The sequence below is a fragment of the Sitophilus oryzae genome, unplaced genomic scaffold (genome assembly GCF_002938485.1).
Source record: "Sitophilus oryzae breed Bouriz unplaced genomic scaffold, Soryzae_2.0 scaffold_882_pilon_pilon, whole genome shotgun sequence".
Lineage (NCBI taxonomy): Eukaryota > Metazoa > Arthropoda > Insecta > Coleoptera > Curculionidae > Sitophilus > Sitophilus oryzae.
This window is the reverse complement of record NW_022147508.1, coordinates 1,079,992-1,095,930: the sequence shown is the minus strand read 5'-3', so window position 1 is coordinate 1,095,930 and position 15,939 is coordinate 1,079,992.

Genomic DNA, 15,939 nt, shown 5'->3' with positions numbered 1-15,939 from the left:
GGGATACAAATTGTCCTTTGAATAAAATGACAGGCACAGGAAATCTTTGTCTCAGTCTTGCTAATTTAGCTTCCTCAAACAAATTTTTAGTGGCTGGCGTTGAAAGAAAAATCTTGTTTTTTTGGTCTTCGAAGATGGTTACTGTTGCGTGACGATCTGATTCCTATCATGGGAATGACCATGGGATAGTTGAAGCGTTTATTGCCAGATCGATGGAAATTTTGTAACTTTGTATTTTCTCCATCATAGCCATCACGGCATCGATATGACGATTCGGCTTATTCTCCTCATCAACATATAGGTGCTTACTGCCAAACGTCCTCAATACCTCGCAATCTTTATTTAATAAATCAATTCTATGGCATCGTATTTTGTGTGTTCATAGATACTTCAAAGAGGCGCTTGTGAACAAGGGTCTTTGTGAAATATATATGAAAACACAAAATCTGATGCCATAGAATTGATTTAAAAAAAGATTGCGAATTATTGAGGACTTTTGCAGTAAGCACCTACTATGTTGATGAGGAGAATAAGCCGAATCGTCATCTCGGTGCCGTGATGGCTATGATGGAGAAAGATTACAAAGTTGCAAAAATTTCCAACAGGTGTGGCAATAAATGCTTCAACTATCCCATGGTCATTCCCATAACGGAATCAGATCGTCAGGCAACAGTAACCATCTTCGAAGACCAAGAAAATAAAACTTTTTCGTTCAACGCCAACCAGCTAAGAGATTTGTTTGAGGAAGCTAAATTAGCAAGATGTAGACAAAGATTTCCTGTGCCTGTCATTTTATTCAATGGTCAATTTATAGGCCGTTCATCAACTGTAACTAGCGTTCCTGAAGTATGCTATCGCAGAAGTTTTGCTTTCTCTACCAAGGACGTTCTTAATGTTCTCTGGGAGTTCTTTTATCCCAGCGAAGAGGCACCTCCAGAGGTTTAACCTGATGGCAAAACATAACGAGTCCCAGATACCCCCTTACTGCGAAAAAGTTTGTAAAGAAGACGTGAAGCATTTACAAGCGTTGAACGTCAAAACTATTGTTAACATCAGAGTAGAAAAACGGAAAGTCAAACTGAGCATGTACATGAGTGCATCCCAGACAGTTGATGCCGAAAGGTACTCGAGCTTCTGTCTGTTAAACATGCCTTATCCAGGCTGTGAATTCTTCATCAAGTTCCACGAAAGTTTATATAATCCAGACCTTACTGTGATGACAATGAACTACATTAAATACTTAATTAAAATATTACAGGAAGATAATGACGAGAATTGATTCTTCATTGTATCAGCGGTTGAGATCGCACTCCTCTCTTCATTTCTTTGATTCGATTGAACTTGTGGGCTGATGGACTCATCCACGAGAGCCTGGACGAATATGATATGGTTTATTTTACCCTTGCCTATGACCGGTACCTATTTGAACACCACCTGTGCGACCGTCTGGCCAAAAATGAAGAAATCATGGGTTCTATTACGATTTCCTCAAAAAAATCACCGGGGACGAATTTTCAGCAAAATCAAAGAAGAGGCGTTCTGATTTCCGTAGCCCATCACCTTCCAACGACTCAACAGGAAATTCACACGATGAGGAACTAGACGCCCAAGGAAGCTCTTTATAAAAGGGATGTAATGACTCAGAGTACTTGTAAAAAGACTCGTTCGTAGAATTTCTTAAAAGGGAACAGACCCATAATTTCTTCATTTTTGGCCAGACGGTCGCTCAGGTGGTGTTCAAATAGGTACCGGTCATAGGCAAGGGTAAAATAAACCATATCATATTCGTCCAAGCTCTAGTGGTTGAGTCCATTAGCCCACAAGTCCAATCGAATCAAAGAAATGAAGAGAGGAGTGCGATCCGAACCGCTGATACAATGAAGAAGAAATCCTCGTCATTATCTTCCTGTAATCTCTTAATTAAATATTTAAGGTAGATCATTGTCATCACAGTAAGGTTCCAATGCTTAAAAAGATCACAGGCAATGTAATAGAGACTTTTAGAAACTTTGTCGTCAGGAATGTTAGAATCTCAGTATTATTTGACGGATCCTTCCAGTTATAAATAGGCCGTCTGGATTATATAGACTATCGTGGAACTTGGTGAAGAATTCACAGCCTGGATAAGGCATGCTTAACAGACAAAAGCTCGAGTACCTTTCGGCATCAACTGTCTAGGATGCACTTACGTACATGCCCAGTTTGACTTTCCGTTTTTCTTCTCTGATATTAACAATAGTTTTGACGTTCAACGCTTGTAAATGCGTCACGTCTTCGTTACATACTTTTTCGCAGTAAGGAGGTATCTGGAACTCGTTATTTTTTGCCATCAGGTTAAACCTCTGGAGGTGCCTCTTCGCTGGGATACAAGACCTCCCAGAGAACATTAAGAACGTCCTTGGCAGAGAAAGCAAAACTTCTGCGATAGCATACTTCAGGAACGCTAGCTACAATTGATGAACGGGATACAAATTGACCTATGAATAAAATGACAGGCTCAGTAAATCTTTGTCTACATCTTGCTAATTTAGCTTCCTCAAAAAAATATTTTAGGTGGTTGGCGTTGAACGAAAAATTTTGTTTTCTTGGTCTTCGAAGATGGTTACTGTTGCGTGACGATCTGATTCCATGATGGGAATGACCATGGGATAGTTGAAGCATTTATTGCCACACCCATTGGAAATGTTTGCAACTTTGTAATCTTTCTCCATCATAGCCATCACGGCATCGATATGACGATTCGGCTTATTCTCCTCATCAACATAGTAGGTGCTTACTGCAAACGTCCTCAATAATTCGCAATCTTTATTTAATAAATCAATTCTATGGCATCGTATTTTGTGTGTTCATAGATACTTCAAAAGAGGCGCTTGTGAACAAGGGTCTTTGTGAAATATATATGAAAACACAAAATCTGATGCCATAGAATTGATTTAAAAAAAGATTGCGAATTATTGAGGACTTTTGCAGTAAGCACCTACTATGTTGATGAGGAGAATAAGCCGAATCGTCATCTCGGTGCCGTGATGGCTATGATGGAGAAAGATTACAAAGTTGCAAAAATTTCCAACAAGTGTGGCAATAAATGCTTCAACTCTCCCATGGTCATTCCCATCACGGAATCAGATCGTCACGCAACAGTAACCATCTTCGAAGACCAAGAAAATAAAACTTTTTCGTTCAACGCCAACCAGCTAAGAGATTTGTTTGAGGAAGCTAAATTAGCAAGATGTAGACAAAGATTTCCTGTGCCTGTCATTTTATTCAAAGGTCAATTTATAGGCCGTTCATCAACTGTAGCTAGCGTTCCTGAAGTATGCTATCGCAGAAGTTTTGCTTTCTCTGCCAAGGACGTTCTTAATGTTCTCTGGGAGTTCTTTTATCCCAGCGAAGAGGCACCTCCAGAGGTTTAACCTGATGGCAAAAAATAACGAGTCCCAGATACCCCCTTACTGCGAAAAAGTATGTAAATAAGACGTGAAGCATTTACAAGCGTTGAACGTCAAAACTATTGTTAACATCAGAGTAGAAAAACGGAAAGTCAAACTGAGCATGTATATGAGTGCATCCGAGACACTTGATGCCGAAAGGTACTCGAGCCTCTGTCTGTTAAGCATGCCTTATCCAGGCTGTGAATTCTTCACCAAGTTCCACGAAAGTCTATATAATCCAGACCTTACTGTGATGACAATGAACTACATTAAATACTTAATTAAAATATTACAGGAAGATAATGACAAGGATTGATTCTTCATTGTATCAGCGGTTGAGATCGCACTCCTCTCTTCATTGCTTTGATTCGATTGAACTTGTGGGCTGATGGACTCATCCACGAGAGTCTGTACGAATATGACATGGTTTATTTTACCCTTGCCTATGACCGGTACCTATTTGAACACCACCTGGGCGACCGTCTGGCCAAAAATGAAGAAAACATGGGTTCTATTACGATTTCCTCAAAAAAATCACCGTGGACGAATTTTCAGCAAAATCAAAGAAGAGGCGTTCTGATTTCCGTAGCCCATCACCTTCCAACGACTCAACAGGAAATTCACACGATGAGGAACTAGACAGCCAAGGAAGCTCTTTATAAAGGGGATGTAATGACTCAGAGTACTTATAACAGACTGGTTCGTAGAATTTCTGACATGTCACGGGATTATGACTTAGTGGATGTTTCCAGTGAGCCAGCAGAACAACCCGAACCACATATTAGTTCTGAGAGCAGAGTTCTGTAAAGAGCAGAGATTTATAAGAGACGCAATCGCTAATCTAGTTGCTTCCGAGGCAAGGGTTAATGGCTCTAGGGGGTATGTCACCGGGGAACTAAGTGTCAGCATAAACAATCGATTGAGTCCGGAAAACACGCGCGGACCTGTAACATCACCGGTGTTTATGAAAAGTCCAACAAAAAGACACAACTTTATTCTAACGATAATGACGGCAGAAGAAATAGTTGGCAGTGCACCAATGAGCATATATGCGTAGAACTAGACTCGAGTATAGAATCCTTGAGAGCACGCAAATTGACAACAGTGAGGAAGATATTTTTGTCTTGCTACCAGAAAACTGTAAAGGGTGAATCATATGGACCTCCAAAAAAAGGTGTTATAAAAAACCCTTCTCTATTTGCGCAGCTTTTTTGAGACCCTAGACCCTCTTGACCCCTTGGACTCCCCCTTGGTGCAGGTGTCCATGCACAAGGCCAGGAGACAAAATGTGATGTCATAGAAAACAATTTTTTGATAAATATGCTGACAAAAACGATTAATCCGACAGAAAAATTTAAACCTTGTTGCTGCCTGATGATAGGAAGAAAGCCCGTATTGCACAAATTTCTAAAAATTTAAATATTTCCTCGAACTAATTTAAGAACTGGGACATGACACTTATGTCAAAGAACTATATGAAATACATATTATATGAGACAGACATATTTACGAAAGACATATTATTTTTTGCTAACGATTATTGCATGTAGGTAGACTTATCTCAACCGCAGTGGTTCTGTCCGCTACTTAAGAGTACCTGGGGTCTGTATAGTAGTCTAGTGCAGCCTCTCAGATAGTATTCGGTTTTGCCGATAAGTTCCACGTTAGTTGTGAAAAAATGATCGCTTATATTATAAGTACATGTGATAGGTTGTCTGCACTCTGACAGAAAGAACATGTCAGATAAAAAGCCTTTTAAAATGTTCTCAACACAGTTGAGAACAAACATTTCATGGTGTTTAAGCCATGTGTATTCTGTACTCTGAGTCATTACCAAATACCCTTTATGCAGAGAATTCGTGGCGCCGTCAAGTTCGTCATCGTATGAATTTCCTGTTGAGTCGTTGGAAGGAAATCGTAACAGAATCCATGATTTCTTCATTATTTGCCAGACGGTCGCTCAGGTGGTGTTCAAATAGGTACCGGTCATAGGCAAGGGTAAAATAAACCATGCCATATTCGTCCAAGCTCTCGTGGTTGAGTGCATCAGCCCGCAAGTTCAATCGAATCAAAGAAATGAAGAGAGGAGTGCGATCCCAACCGCTGATACAATGAAGAAGCAATCCTCGTCATTATCTTCTTGTAATCTCTTAATTAAATATTTAAGGTAGTTCATTGTCATCACAGTAAGGTTCCAATGCTTATAAAGATCACAGGCAATATAATATAGACTTTTAGAAACTTTGTCGTCAGGAATGGATATCTCAGTGTTATTTGACGGATCCTACCAGTTATAAATAGGCCGTCTGGATTATATAGCCTATCGTGGAACTTTCCTCCACGAAAATAAAACTTTTTCGTTCAACGCCAACCAGCTAAGGATCAAAAAACTAAAAATAATATTAACATAATTATAAAATTTTGAAGCGCAAAACCTAAAGTTTTAGTTTTTGAATAGGGTTTAGGTATTTTCTTAAAGTTTTTGTTCTTTTTGGTAATGGTAAAAGATGGTTTTGGATATGAAATTGGATTTTGTGATGGTTCTTCCTCATCAGAGCTAATATTTTCTATAAATGGCTAGAAAGGGGAAAATGCTGATGAAATAGGAGAAATGTTTCGATTATACTGAGAGTTACTTTTTTTGGGAATAAAAATCAAATCTTTGTTATCAGAATCATTAAAAGTTAGTTTTATTAAATTATTTTTTAAATTATGTTTTGAACTAGAAGCAACACTATCATCCAAATTTTTATAAGATTCCTTAGACCATGTTTATAATTCATCACATTTTATCACAGAATATTTTTCCTTGTCAGTATCGTTTATTTTTTTGACATTGTCAACGATCATTTGGGTGTGTGTTAAAAAGTCGTCCGTTATCACCTCCACAAGTTCATGTCTTGTGTATTAATATTCAGTTGAGTGTTAAGACTATGAATTTTGTGTCAATATCAGTTGATTCTGTATTTAAAATAAGACGAGGATTAGAAAAGCGGTTGACGGCAGCAACTTTCAATAAATTAATTTTGTGATTAATTTAAAAAAAATATTTACCTGTATACAGTTGAAAATTACTAAACAAAGTCACAAACAAAGAACTACAATTCTAGTCACACGAACACCATGCAAGTTTGAAATATCGTTGCAGTCTGCCGTAAAAGCAGGTTAAATTCTAGTAGGTTCGTCTCCCTTCACTTTAATAAACTCAGATTCTTTCATCTTAGGTTAATGATCCTACCACAGACCGCAGAGGGTGCCTGGTATGACGGGCACTAGGGACAGGGTACCCTAATAGCATTTTGTCGATATAAATAAACCATTTATTTCATAACATAAATACCAGAATCATGAAATATTTATGCTTTACATAAAAATTATTATTTGTATCTGGAATGAATTGCGCAGAGCAGTATGCCTATTCTAATAATGAATGATACCACCGTACATATAACTCTGAGTTATATGTACGGTGATGATACTATGACTAGTTGCTTTTTAGGAAGCAAACCTATATTTTTTCTTATTTTCTTTAATGGAACACTATTCAAAATACAGTAAAACTTCCCATTTCGGCCACTTCTAAAAAGCGGTCACTTCTGTTAGCGGTCAATTTTCAGTTGTTTGAATTAATCTTAGGGGAATTCCTATATTAAAATATTTCTCAATAACGTTAATTCCGAAAGCGGTCACCGGCCGCTTCAAAGGTACATTTTAGGGAAAAACCCATTAAATTTATTGCCCCAATACCGGCCAAACACCGAACCCTTCGAACCTTTTTTTTTGTCTAACAAGAGCTGTTTCAGGACACTTTAGGAAATTTTCGGAAAATTTCAGGACACTTTAGGAATGTTCGTATAATTGTTTTTCCTCCAAATACGACATCTCATTGTCAGCCGTTGGACCAAGGAATTATTCAAAATTTTAAATTAAAATATCTTTTTATTAAAAGACTTTTGACTTTTACTAATACCGAAGAAACTATGGAAAAGGCTAAAGAGAGCATAAATTTGGCAAGTACTATGGTGTGGATAAGTACAGCATGGAAAAATGTTACATCGAACACTATAAAAAAATGTTTCCAAAAGCGGGATTTGCAACCGTCAAAGGGGACGATGCATTTGACGAAGAGGACAACATTCCTTTAAGTCAGTTATCTTCAATTTTTAAAAAACATGCCAGGAAGTCCAGATCTTCAAGAATATCTGACAGTCGATTCAGATGTCCTTACGGAAAATCCTAGTTTAGAGATGCAGGGAATAATCCAGGAATTTACAAACAACAAGGACAGACAGGACTCCACTCAAGCCGAAGAGGAAGAAGATGAAGGCCAAGACATTCTGTGTTCATCTATAAATAATATGAGTGAAGTATGTGAAAAATTAAGAGACATTCAGAATTTTTTGGTGATTCAAAACAAAGACGAACTATCATGCAGTCTCAATTTCTGGCACGTCTCCTGAAATGTCTCGCATATGACATTGTCGACAGTCCTTAAGGAATCGAAGTTGGCAGCACCTCGGACGTGCTGAAGGAGCCTTAAGTGAAACTGTTCGACGTTAGTAGGGGACACCTCGCAAATTGCACCAACAACTTTAGTCCTCTTTCTGGTGCGAGCGACCCAAGACGCACTCCGGTTTTGCCAGACAAAATAATGGACGTATTTGTACAAGCGATCCTCAACCGATGTCACATTTAGAGCGAAATATGCCATCAGTTTAGACCAACGCGCGACGCGCTAAAAATTGTTCGTCCAGTTCATCCAAATCTGGATTAAAGATGATATCCTGTTCCAGTGGCAAATAAACTGGTAGACACGCGACCGAATGAGACTTTCGAGTCAATGGGAATTCGAACAGCTTCCAAGTCGGTTCCATTGAACTCATGTACCTGCAATCCTGGTAGTTGCGGATTTCGTTCCATTCCGCTACGCGACTTCCCCCATGCACCTTAATGGTGATGCTATCAACTCCTTTATGCCCGTATTTAAAGAGGTACTTCATGGAGGATAAAGATACGCACACTTTAAAGATGATATGACACCGGTACTTGAGGGCGGCGTATCGGTTGTAAGGCACAATTCGAGTGTTGTTATAAAAAAACGCAGAGGTCTCGCAGAGAACTTTTGGGTAAATTTTAAACACGCGCCCTCCCGCATGCATATCGCACCTGGATTGTCTCGACCGCAGATACGATGGATATGATTGTCAGAAACGACCGCGTATAGTATCGGTTCGAGCACCGGATCCGGTATTCAGGCCGATTTTACGTTCGGTATTAGCGTTGCCGGTTGCGTATTGCTAGTATGCTAATATAGGTTTTGCTTTCTCTGGCAAGGACGTTCTTAATGTTCTCTGGGAGTTCTTTTATCCCAGCGAAGAAGCACCTCCAGAGGTTTAACCTGATGGCAAAAAATAACGAGTTCCAGATACCTCCTTACTGCGAAAAAGTATGTAAATAAGACGTGAAGCATTTACATGCGTTGAACGTCAAAACTATTGTTAATATCAGAGTAGAGAAACGGAAAGTCAAACTGGGCATGTACGTGCATCCTAGACAGTTGATGCCAGAAGGTACTCGAACTTTTGTCTGTTAAGCATGCCTTATCCAGGCTGTGAATTCTTCACCAAGTTCCACGATAGTCTATATAATCCAGACGGCCTATTTATAACTGGAAGGATCCGTCAAATAATACTGAGATTCTAACATTCCTGACGACAAAGTTTCTAAAAGTCTCTATTATATTGCCTGTGATCTTTTTAAGCATTGGAACCTTACTGTGATGACAATGAGCTCCCTTAAACATTTAATTAAGAGATTACAGGAAGATAATGACGAGGATTGATTCTTCATTGTATCAGCGGTTGGGATCGCACTCCTCTCTTCATTTGTTTGATTCAATTGAACTTGTGGGCTGATGCACTCAACCACGAGAGCTTGAACGAATATGAGATGGTTTATTTTACCCTTGCCTAAGACCGGTACCTATTTGAACACCACCTGAGCGACCGTCTAGCCAAAAATGAAGAAATCATGGGTTCTGTTACCTTGTAAGGAATTCAACGAACGAGCCTTTTTATAAGTACTCTGAGTCATTACATCCCCTTTATAAAGAGTTTCCTTGGCCGTCTAGTTCCTCATCGTGTGAATTTACTGTTGAGTCATTTGAAGGTGATGGGCTACGGAAATTAGAACGCCTCTTCTTTGATTTTGCTGAAAATTCGTCCCCGGTGATTTTTTTGAGGAAATCGTAATAGAACCCATGATTTCTTCATTTTTGGCCAGACGGTCGCTCAGGTGGTGTTCAAATAGGTACCGGTCATAGGCTAGGGTAAAATAAACCATGTCATATTCGTCGAGGCTCTCGTGGATGAGTCCATCAGCCCACAAGTTCAATCGAATCAAATAAATGAAGAGAGGAGTGCGGTCTCAACCGCTGATACAATGAAGAATCAATCCTCGTCATTATCTTCCTGTAATATTTCAATTAAGTATTTAATGTAGTTCATTGTCATCACAGTAAGGTCTGGATTATATAAACTTTCGTGGAACTTGGTGAAGAATTCACAGCCTGGATAAGGCATGCTTAACAGACAGAAGCTCGAGTACTTTTCGGCATCAACTGTCTCGGATGCACTCATGTACATGCCCAGTTTGACTTTCCGTTTTTCTACTCTGATGTTAATAGTTTTGACGTTCAACGCTTGTAAATGCTTCACGTCTTCTTTACATACTTTTTCGCAGTAAGGGGGTATCTGGGACTCGTTATCCCATCAGGTTAAAACCTCTGAGGTGCCTCTCCGCAGAGAACTCCCATATCGACGTAACTCGTGGCAGGTGGAAAGCAAAACTAGGTAGTTGCATACATTCAGAACGCTAGCTACAGTTGATGAACGGCCGATTGACCTTTGATAATAGGCGGGTTGTGCGAATTCTTTGTTACATCTTGCAAATTTAGCTTCCTCAAACAGATCTCTTACCTGGTTGGCGCTGAACTGAAAAGTTTATTTTCTTGGTCTTCGAAGGTGGTTACTGTTAGCGTGACGATCTGATTCTGATGATGAATGACCATGTAAATAGGTGTTGACAGATTTTTGATCAATATTTCTTGTAACTTTGTATTCTTAGCCATCATAGCTCATGACCGAGATGACGATTCTGCTTCTTCTCTCTCAACGTCTTACAGGTGCTTACTGCAAACGTCCTTAATTCCTCTTTATTTAATATTAATGTAACATCGCATTTTGTGTTTTCACATATATTTCACAAAAAAGACCCTTGTTCACGCGTCTCTTTGAAGTATCTATGAACACACAAAATACGATGCCATAGAATTGATTTATTAAATAAAGATTGCGAATTATTGAGGACGTTTGCAGTAAGCACCTACTATGTTGATGAGGAGAATAAGCCGAATCGTCATATCGATGCCGTGATGGCTATGATGGAGAAAGATTACAAAGTTGCAAAAATTTCCATCAGGTCTGGCAATAAACGCTTCAACTATCCCATGGTCATTCCCATGATAGAATCAGATCGTCACGCAACAGTAACCATCTTCGAAGACCAAGAAAACTAAATTTTTCTTTCAACGCCAACCACCTAAAAAATTTGTTTGAGGAAGCTAAATTAGCAAGATGTAGACAAAGATTTCCTGTGCCTGTCATTTTATTCAAAGGACAATTTGTATCCCGTTCATCAACTGTAGCTAGCGTTCCTGAAGTATGCTATCACAGAAGTTTTGTTTTCTCTGCCAAGGACGTTCTTAATGTTCTCTGGGAGTTCTTGTATCCCAGCGAAGAGGCACCTTCAGAGGTTTAACCTGATGGCAAAAAATAACGAGTCCCACATACCTACTTACTGCAAAAAAGTATGTAACGAAGACGTGAAGCATTTACATGCGTTGAACGTCAAAACTATTGTTAATATCAGAGTAGAGAAACGGAAAGTCAAACTGGGCATGTACATGAGTGCATCCTAGACAGTTGATGCCAAAAGGTACTCGAACTTTTGTCTGTTAAGCATGCATTATCGAGGCTGTGAATTATTCACCAAGTTCCACGATAGTCTATATAATCCAGACGGCCTATTTATAACTGGAAGGATCCGTCAAATAACACTGACATTCTAACATTCCTTACGACAAAGTTTCTAAAAGTCTCTATTATATTGCCTGTGATCTTTATATAAGCATTGAAACCTTACTGTGATGACAATGATCTACCTTAAATATTTAATTAAGAGATTACAGGAAGATAATGACGAGGATTTCTTCTTCATTGTATCAGCGGTTCGGTTCGCACTCCTCTCTTCATTTCTTTGATTCGATTGGACTTGTGGGCTAATGGACTCAACCACGAGAGCTTGGACGAATATGATATGGTTTATTTTACCCTTGCCTATGACCGGTACCTATTTGAACACCACCTGAGCGACCGTCTGGCCAAAAATGAAGAAATCATGGGTTCTGTTACCTTGTAAGGAATTCTACGAACGAGTCTTTTTATAAGTACTCTGAGTCATTACATCCAAATCCTATTCCAGCAGCACCACGTATTGTACGCACTTTGATATTATATTTATTATAAAAAAAAAAAAAAAAAAAAAAAAAAAAAAAAAAAATATTTTCAGTAATTGCTCCTGTCATATAATAAAAAAACAGGGTGATAGAAGTAGTACATATTTATTGATGACGTTTTACAATTTGTTTTTCATGGTAAATATATAATGTGTAGGTATAATATGTATTAGCCTAGGCTAATACATCGACTTCCATGTTATCTACTGTGCCAACATCGTTCGAGACACTACTGGTTCCGTCTTTTTGTAATGCTTGATTGATGGTTGCAGAAAATGTATCTTCATAGAGGAGATATTTCACAGAAATATCATCTGGGATATGTGGAATTTTAAGTAAAACTACTTAAATCTTCCTCCACCATTTCAGAAAATGTATCCGCATTCATATTTTCACAGTCTAACATGATAGTTTATTGAAGTTTTAAGGTATTTAATATATTTCTATCATCACCGCTGTCTCCAAGAAGATTTAGGAATTTCAGGGTGTCGCCACATATTTTCCTCAATTGTACAGCTAATTTATAAACGTGTAACATTTGGCCTTCATCATATGCATTAGAATCATACTTTTCAGTGACAACGTCGCATATCTTTAACAAGAATACATGTGTGAGTATTCAATGAATGTAATTATTACAAGTTACTTAACATTTTATTACATTTTTTTTTAATATTATATTAATAAATGTTTACAATAAATAAAATAAAAAAAAAAAAAAAAAATATTTTTCAATACCGAACTTCTGCCCTAAATAACATAAATAATATTTATCATCGAATTTATTTATGAGCTGTACTAGATCATCTGTGAAAGTCTGAACAACACGTTTTGGTAGAAATGATTGGAATGTTAAGTTACTTGTTTTATCGTGTAATGTTGCTAGAATTGTTTTTCCAAAACGTGTTGTCATCGACACCATATTTTAATAATATATATTTTTCTCACTGTCAACGATGATATGGATTTACGTTCGACTAATTCAATTTCTTCAAGCTTTTATTAATTTGTTCAAATGTATTCTTTGAAATACTCATTTAAAAAAAATAATAAAATATTTGAAAAACTTTTACGCAATATACATTCAAACACTTTTGAATACACCACACAATGATTCTTTGGAATGTATACACACGACTTGTTACTTTACAAGAGATTCTATATCTGAATACGTTTCCAAGAAAGTCGCTTTATATACACAATGTTAAACTACCCCCACCTTGGCAGCCTAGAAGAACATTCATGGTGACTAATTTCAAAGACATCTGAAAGTCAATCTTACAGGTCGTTCAAGATTGTCCATCAAGCTCCTTGTGAAGGGTACACAAACGCATTTCAAATACATCTGAAAGTCAACCTTAAAGGTCGTTTAAGGTCTCACAACAAGGTTCTTTCTGGAATCACTCAAGGAGGTTTGAAAGCCACATATGTCAAGGTCAAGCGAACTGCGCATGTGGAGGAGCCCAATCGGCTAATATCTCCTACTAATAATATGAGTGAAGTATGTGAAAAATTAAGAGACATTCAGAATTTTTTGGTGATTCAAAACAAAGACGAACTATCATGCAGTCTCAATTTCTGGCACGTCTCCTGAAATGTCTCGCATATGACATTGTCGACAGTCCTTAAGGAATCGAAGTTGGCAGCACCTCGGACGTGCTGAAGGAGCCTTAAGTGAAACTGTTCGACGTTAATAGGGGACACCCCGCAAATTGCACCAACAACTTTAGTCCTCTTTCTGGTGCGAGCGACCCAAGACGCACTCCGGTTTTGCCAGACAAAATAATGGACGTATTTGTACAAGCGATCCTCAACCGATGTCACATTTAGAGCGAAATATGCCATCAGTTTAGACCAACGCGCGACGCGCTAAAAATTGTTCGTCCAGTTCATCCAAATCTGGATTAAAGATGATATCCTGTTCCAGTGGCAAATAAACTGGTAGACACGCGACCAATGGGAATTCGAACAGCTTCCAAGTCGGTTCCATTGAACTCATGTACCTGCAATCCTGGTAGTTGCGGATTTCGTTCCATTCCGCTACGCGACTTCCCCCATGCACCTTAATGGTGATGCTATCAACTCCTTTATGCCCGTATTTAAAGAGGTACTTCATGGAGGATAAAGATACGCACACTTTAAAGATGATATGACACCGGTACTTGAGGGCGGCGTATCGGTTGTAAGGCACAATTCGAGTGTTGTTATAAATTTTACGGTCGATAGTGATTGTTCGACCATCGTCTGGGCGCCTCATTTATCGGAAACGCAGAGGTCTCGCAGAGAACTTTTGGGTAAATTTTAAACACGCGCCCTCCCGCATGCATATCGCACCTGGATTGTCTCGACCGCAGATACGATGGATATGATTGTCAGAAACGACCGCGTATAGTATCGGTTCGAGCACCGGATCCGGTATTCAGGCCGATTTTACGTGATCGACTCTGGCAATCGTATCCACATTATCTTCTCGTCGGAAATAGACCATTAAGGGCATGGGAAAGCTCCCATTTTTGAAATACTGCAACATAAAAAAGTAGATAATAATGCCGAAAGGTTTTTTATCTACGATGTTATCGATAAACTAGCGTGATTTATTTTGAAACACTCACACAACTAAATCCGGTCGGTTTTGCCACTTTTGTTTGTAATCCAGATTGAGACGAATTTCTCTCAATGTGGATTACATGTAAAAGTGATGTAAAAATCCGGTTTACCGTGCCTTGCAACTAAGGTTACGGCGTCCAAATACATCTGGTTTTGACTTCGAGCTGAATAAGCATAGGAAGAAGTTAGAAAACAATCTTTCCCACTCGACAGTTCGTCCTCGCTATCATTAACTCGAGTTCTCGTCCTGGTCCTGGGCTCGTACTTAAAATGGACGCGTACGAGGCCGATCTCTGATGTTGTATATTGTCTCAAGAAACATATGTTCTAATATGACAAACAAATTTCTTTAAATGTTCATATTTATATTTAAAATTTTTTTACTTCCATTTGTTCTTGAAATATTTTGAATACAGAAAGTGTCAGAACTTTAGTAACAACGCAACATTTCAAATTGTTCGCGATTGTTTGGAGAAACAATATACATATTCAACATGTTATTTTATTTAACCAACAAATTTCAACATATTATTGAATCTTACTGTTAATTTATTTTATATGTGGGATGGCTATGGCACAGGGAATACTGAGATGATAGTTCTCGTACGCTACCGTTCCCGGCAGGCTAGGAGTAGTTTACTACTTCTCTTCCCCAGAAAGATGGTAGGTTTGAGGGTTGTATAAGGTTATACCGCCGATATTCGGACGTCAGAGCCTCGTTTCTGTACAGGGTGCACCACGTGAAGGTGAGGTTGACTTTTGGGTAAGCTAGGCTATACGTATCGCTTCAATACTCCTTGTACCCCACACATTCATATATATGTATTAATAATATCTTGTGTGCGTATACATGCATAAATTCAAGAGACAATATTATATGCCTTAGTAAGTGACAAAGGCGATAATAATTATTTCAAATTAGTTAAAAAAACGCTTCATGGTGTAATATAAATCATTTTATAAAAAGATTAAAAAAATGGGGTCACAAGCTTAACCACGTCACATGAGTATGACAAATTTTGAGAAAATAAGAATGAAATTAGTTGCCCAAGTCCTTAGCAACACTGTTTCTTTCTACTGGTTTAGAGATAAAATAATAGGTATGCATATTTGGTATCGATTTTGGCCGATATACGTTGCGTCGGATCTCTGAAATAGGCGAGAAAGTGTTCGTTATTGTCAGACGATTGTTCTAGGGACGCCAGCAACCGTGTCCCCACGTAATCCTCTATCTCAAAATGTGTTAAAATTTCCTGATTATTAAGCCACCCGTTCAGAGCCAGAACACGAAACACCACGTCATGATACACGGACCATTGCTTCGCG